The 6,772-nt window shown below is 38.7% G+C and overlaps 1 long non-coding RNA gene across 1 annotated transcript; it reads left to right on the top strand.

Annotated features, from left to right (window-relative positions):
• The first annotated feature begins 3,682 nt into the window (after positions 1-3,682).
• LOC109955898 (uncharacterized) lies at positions 3,683-4,814 on the top strand. Its single transcript, XR_002274348.1, has 3 exons — positions 3,683-3,774; positions 3,952-4,054; positions 4,617-4,814. It is a non-coding gene; the product is annotated as an uncharacterized LOC109955898 (long non-coding RNA).
• The last annotated feature ends 1,958 nt before the right edge of the window (positions 4,815-6,772 follow it).

Raw genomic sequence — 6,772 nt, 5'->3', positions numbered from 1 at the left:
TCCGTGTGTGTGTGTATATATATATATATATATATATGTATATCCGTGTGTATGTGTGTATATATGTATATATGTATATATATATATACATGTGTGTGTGTATATGCATACATAAACAGTGCAAAGACAGTACTGTTTGTTTAGGCAGATGTAGTATTTGTACATCAATTAACATATTAGCATAACTTTTAACTAGAGCGATAAGGCTTGTTTTCTGGAAGAATATCACACATCTTTAGACATTGGTTATTAAACCAATCATTCTTGTTCAGGTTACTGGGGAAGTGAGTCCCCGGGGACCATACATTCTTGTCTGTTATTTGTGAATGTTGCACTTAATCTAGTGTTGCAACCATCATGGCTTCTCCTAGCTAAAATCAATTTAATGCGCAGGGTGTTGCATAAATAATTAAATGAGTCTTGACATCATTAACCAAGCACTGTCACAAAATCTATTTTCACTCTGAATGTGACATGGCACAAATCTTTTCAGCTTCTGTTGGCAAACAAAAACAAAAATGCTTGGGCTGACTGACAGGAAAAACCAGAGTGCACTCTCTCTGTCTTTCTTTCTCTCGCTTTCTCTCTCACTCATACTTACATTCACTGCCAGATGGCTGAAATGGCAGATTTATTATATTAATTCACTTCAGTTTTGTTTATATTATGGCAATTCACAACAAAAATCATCCCAAGGCACTTTACACAGTAAGGTCCCCCATCAAATCTACCTTGAGCAAGCACTTGGCAACAGCGGGGAGGAAAATTCCCTTTAATGAAGGAAACCTCCAACAGACCCCGTCTCTTGGTGGTTGGCCTTCTGCCTCGACCAGTTGGGGTGAATGAATAGTAAATAAAATGGACAGAGAGAAGAGGAGCGTAGAGCATCATGGGAGGCCCCCCAGCAGGATAGGCCTATAGCAGCATAACTAAGGGAAGGCTGAGTCGCCCAAGCCAGCCCTTACTATGTTATTAAAAGGGAAAGTCTTAAAGTCCCCATGGCATGCTCATTTTGCTAATTTCCAGCCATTTAATGTTTAATTTTGGGTACCTCTAGATTAGCTTTGGAGCCATCATAACTCCAAATAGTCTATAATTATCTCTGAATTTGAAACCTGAGAGCTTCCTCAGAAAAATGAGAGGATAGTTCTTGAACACACACAACGGCTGCTGCTGTCAGGAAGCTACAACAACGCATAAATAAAAACACTGACAAATAAGCTACGTTTCGACAATGACAATACCTCAAATCCTACCTGACATGTTCAAACCAGAATATGAAAGTGAACAGCATGACAAACCACAACAACATTAATTAATCTGAATCATTGGTATATGAAAAGAGACTTGTAACATTTTAAACAAAGCAGGTAATTGAGAAATAGGGCAAAATAATAATAATAATGAGTACACACCACACACTAGAGCTAGGGTGCATGTAATACAGATAAAATATGCCAAATATGGGAGGATAACCTTTTAATGTCTAAGTGTTTTTTGGGGAAGCATCTAAGCTGTATGAAGCCAAGCTAAACTTACTGTATGTACATGGTTCTGTAGATTGTTACCAGCTGGAATTTACATTTTACTTTTTCAATATGGCCTGTCATACAAACTGCTGATGATCTCCTCCCATTGTATGTGTCAGCCTGTGCTTCATGAATAGATTGTGACAGGCAGTGTGTGGGATGTCCCTTTGATGAATCTCCACTTGCGTTCTCTGAGCAACCACTTATTACTGACAGAGTAAAAAGACCCAAAATATATTACATAAATTATGTCTGTCTGACTGGTATCTCCGGCTCTACACCAGTCAGTCAGAACTGATGAAGCCTCTTCGATCTAGAGCTAGAAATCTAAGTCCAGTTGATTTTTCTAAGGTTATTTCATCATACTACATAAATTATTTGATCACATTTGGTGTTATAAAAGTTAAGATAAGATAAGATAAGATAATCCTTTATTGTCATTGTAACATGTACCACAAAATTTTAGAGTGACCTCCAGTTGGTACAGCAGTAGAAAAAAACACAACATATGAAATAAGACCATATAAAAAAACACAGCCACTAAAAAAACCCAAAAAGAAATAAACATCCCTCTCACACACACACCCTCACACACAGATATATTATATTTTAGCAGCATTGAGTGTGGTAACTGCTGTTGGTCAAAAACTATTCCTGAATCTAGTGGTCCTTGATCTGATTGCTCTGAACCATCTACCTGACGGCAGCAGTTCAAAGAATGAACGTCTTCTGGGTATGAAGTGTCCTTAATGATGTTATGGGCATTTTTGAGGCAGCAGGAACTGTGTAGTTCTTCTAGAGTGAGGAGAAGACAGTCGACGATCTCCTGGGCCGTATTAATGACCCTCTGGAGCGTTTTCCTCTGAGCCACTGTGCTGCTGCTGTACCATACACATATACAGTATGTAAGGATGCTCTCATTGAGGTGTTATGTGAGAAATAGGGCAAAATAATAATAATGTTATGTAGTGTTACTGAAATGTTTACCCCCTGGGTTATACAGTATTGTAAGTACACCAAAGGGAAGGCCACCAAGAGTGTCAATAAAGCAAAGAAATATAGCAAGATGCTCAGTGAACAAAAGGCTAATTGTACAAATGAATCAGCATAGAATAATTTCAAGATATCTGAAAAATACCATGGCTTACTGACACACATATCTGGAACAGAGCCATCATAGGTATTATTTGTTGCACACTTCCTTCTTTCTATATTGACAAAATGCCCACAATGAGAAAGGCCTGTTATCATTGTTTTTGTGGTTGTTATCATAGCAATTTCTTTCCTCAGCTTGCCATCAGTTATATCTGGAATACAAAACGGGACCCCAGCTCAAGTCCTGACCTGTCCAAGGTGCTTATTATTCTGAGACAGGCCTATTCTCAGGGTGTATCAGTTCTTTCATCATAATTTTACTGAAGGCAAATCTGTTAGTAAAATATTTATGCAGGTCAACAGCTGCAAGCTGCACCTTACAACTGTAAAATTAGGCCTACCGGAGAGAGTCCAGAGGATGGTGAGTCATGAGGAACACACTAAATGATAAGCTTATGAAGTTATATACTTACTCCAGTGTGCGCTTCACTGTTTATCACGTTCCTGTTTTACAGACTGACTCTCAAGAGTGTTAGGTAATTTCTTAGTTAGATAGATATGGATTAGAGATCTGTTGTATTAGAAGATGTTTAGTGCAGCAGGATGTCTTCCTCAGGCTGTTAAATGCAAGGACAGTTAAGGCAGAAAGTCTGCCGTCAGGGACGAATGTTATTATGACGGTAAAAGTAACCATAATATTTGTCTTAATGTGTAATGTTATGTCAAATTGTTTTAGATACACACCACGAAAACAACAGCCACACACATTATTTTCTTCATGTTTTGTCTACTGCTCTGCTCAGCTGCCAAGCTGGCATATCAGGTGACGTCACGGTTCGACAGCCCAGAAAGAATTAATATTGTATAGCAATGCTTAGTTCGGGGTCTTGCTGCTTCCGGGCTGCTCGGGCAGCCTGGGGGTTGGAAGATCTCTGGACTTGAAGTGTGAATTCTTGCCTGTGACTTTTTGAATAAACCAGCACGGATATATTTTTTATATACTCAAGTGGTCTGAGTCGTCCCTCTGAGTTCCTGGCAGCAGTTTCACAGGCAGCACAAGAAGCTAGAGACAAACCTAAGGCTAGGAAACCAACCCCCAGTGCAGGGGCCACTTACTACTGTAATGCCTTAAACCTTCCTATGCCAACAGGTAACTATGGCAGTATCAGTTGGCAAATACTGTATTATGGAACAGGGAAATATGTTTTACTGCAGGTTTTTAGATTTACTGTTTGACTCCACAGGTATATACAGTAACATTGTTTTTTACGTAGTGCACTGGAGTATTTGTGTATTCTGAAATCAGAGTGTAATGTCTATATGCCAGGTGGTTCTGGAGGATTTAATTACAGTGCTGTCTCTGGTTCTCCCTTCACCCGGTTGCCTTGTGACAGTTTTACATCCAGCCTTTTACAAGTCGACTTGGACAGGTACCCCTGTTTTATTCATTTTTTAACAGATTCTTTTGTGTGTGTGTGTGTGTGTGTGTGTGTGTGTGTGTGTGTGTGTGTGTGTGGTGTAGAACATGTTGGTTTAGCTGAAAGTTGCTGTAAACTGGTCATATGACTAACATGTAATGTGTCACAGCAGTTCACTGTCTTCACTTGCAGTGTCATTTGTGTTCTTATTCTTTTCAAATGTCATTACGTTTATGAACTCAGTCTGGCATTCCCAGTATTTGCAGTTTGAATACTTAATTTATTGCTGAAATCATATTATTATTACAATAAGTCTTTAGACAAAATGGCAGATGCTTCAGGTCGCCACCAGGGAGCAGCAAAGTCTCTTAAAAGACCCACTTCTTGTCTCCAAGATCAGTGTTTAAAAACTACTTCACTGAGCAGAAATAAGTCTGTTAATAAGGAAGGTAGAAATACTAAATCGGTCATTTGCATCATTATTCTGAATGTCTGAAATTAAGTACCAAATTGTATAAACCTAATATATAAAGCCTAAATCTCACAAACTGTTTTTTTTTTCTCAATTATTCAGGCGCTGTCTGGAGGAATGTCCTCAGCTGGGTGTTAGGGATGAATTACAACTTCTCAGCCTCCAGCACAATCTCATCACAAGGATCCAGCATTTGTCACATCTGCAACATCTTGTCTTCCTGAACTTGTATAACAATCACGTCTCTGAAATGACTGGCATTGAAGCTCTAAGCTCTCTCAGGATCCTAATGCTAGGGAAGAACAGGTTAGTTGTCAAGAATATGTCAGGTCTGTCTGATTTGGATCTGTTACACATACTGGAAAATACTGCGGTAGTACAGTGCAGTTCATATTATCATATGACAAAAACAGCAGAGTAGATGATAGTGTATAGATGTGAAATGACTTGTTCTTTAACATAACACAACATATAACACACAAAACAAAAACAAGAACAAGAAAGAAAATAAAGTAGTGCATAAATTTGTTTTATTCAGATCAAGAGCTCAACCAAGGATAATGTTTTTAATCAGTATAATCATTTTAGATTGATGTTAGAAATAGCAGTTGGTTTATTTAGATTGTAAGCCAATCACCTTTACCTTTCTTAAAAATCTATATAAAATTCCTGAAAAGGTTTAATACTCTCTGTCTTTATTGAGTTAATTTGGAAGTTATTGACATTCTTATGATTTTAAGGGGTTTACACTTTTAAGTGGTCATGGTTAAAGCCACACACAAACATTATGAGTATTTGACATTACACAACAATTCACCATGAGTGTTGATTACACAATTAACAGTGAGTGTTTGATATTACACAACAGTTGAGAGGGTTGACAGTAGACCAACACTAAAATATAAGCTATCCAGCTTTTTACTTATTACATAATACAAACTGCCATTTAAATTTCCTATCCTTAATAACATCTTATGTCAGCTAAATACTGTGCATAGCAAATATGGTCTTAAGTGGCCAGTGTCACGGCTTTTATTGGTTAATTCAGACAAAATTTAACCCTTCCTCAAAGAGCCAGAGTATACTGGTTTATAAAAGTTTCTCAGTACAGTAACATCTGAAGATATAAGGAGGTAGCTGCCTATAACTGCAGGTTGTTGTTATTTGAGAGGTTTTGGGGTTAATAACATGTAAGAGGTCTGCAGGGAACTCTGTTAGCAGGTTCATGGTAGTCAATTACTGAGTGAATATCTCCGCCAAAACACCTCAAGAAGTTATTTTTGTCTATGAAGCCAAATGAATCAGATCAGCTGGTCAAACTTCAAGCATGTCTTAAAGACATAAGGGCCTGGATGACCTGTAACCTCTTACTTCTAAACCCTGACAAAACTGAAGTTATTGTGCTTGGGCCTGAAAACCTTAGAAATCTGCTGTCTAATCATATAGTTACTTTAGATGACATAGCTCTTGCCTCCAGTACTACTGTGAGGAACCTTGGAGTCATCTTTGATCAGAATATGTCCTTTAAATCACACAAAATCCAAGTCTCTAGATCTGCCTTCTTTCACCTACGCAATATTGCAAAAATCAGGAGCATCCTGTCTCAAAGTGATGCTGAAAAACTGGTCCATGCATTTGTTACCTCCAGGCTGGACTACTGTAACTCTTTACTATAAGTATATCCCAATAATTCCCTAAAAAGCCTCCAGCTAATCCAAAATGCTGCAGCCAGAGTACTAACAGCAACTAGCAAGACAGATCTTATTTCTCACATATTAGCTTCTCTCCACTGGCTCCCTGTAAAATTCAGAATAGAATTTAAAAACCTTCTCCTAACATACAAAGCCCTTAATGACAAGGCTCCATCATATCTTAAAGACCTCGCAGAGCCTTATCATCCTAACAGAGCACTTCGCTCTCAGAGTGCAAGTTTACTTGTGGTTCCTAGAGTCCACAGAAGCAGAATGGGAGGCAGAGCCTTTAGCTATCAAGCTCCTCTCCTATAGAACCAACTCCCAGTCTCAGTTCGGGAGGCGGACACCCTCTCTACCTTTAAGACTAGACTTGAGACGTTCCTTTTTGATAAAGCTTATAGTTAGGGCTGGATCAGGTGACCATGAGCCTTCCCTTAGTTATGCTGCTATAGGCCTAGGCTGCTGGGGGACCCCATGATGCTCTGAGTTTCTTTCCCCTCACCTCCTTCTCTGCTCTCCTCTCCTCTCTCTCCCTATGCTTCTATATGCCACCATTACACATTA

Source organism: Monopterus albus, unplaced genomic scaffold (assembly GCF_001952655.1).
Source record: "Monopterus albus unplaced genomic scaffold, M_albus_1.0 scaffold17.1, whole genome shotgun sequence".
Lineage (NCBI taxonomy): Eukaryota > Metazoa > Chordata > Actinopteri > Synbranchiformes > Synbranchidae > Monopterus > Monopterus albus.
This window is presented reverse-complemented; position numbering and strand designations above follow the sequence as displayed.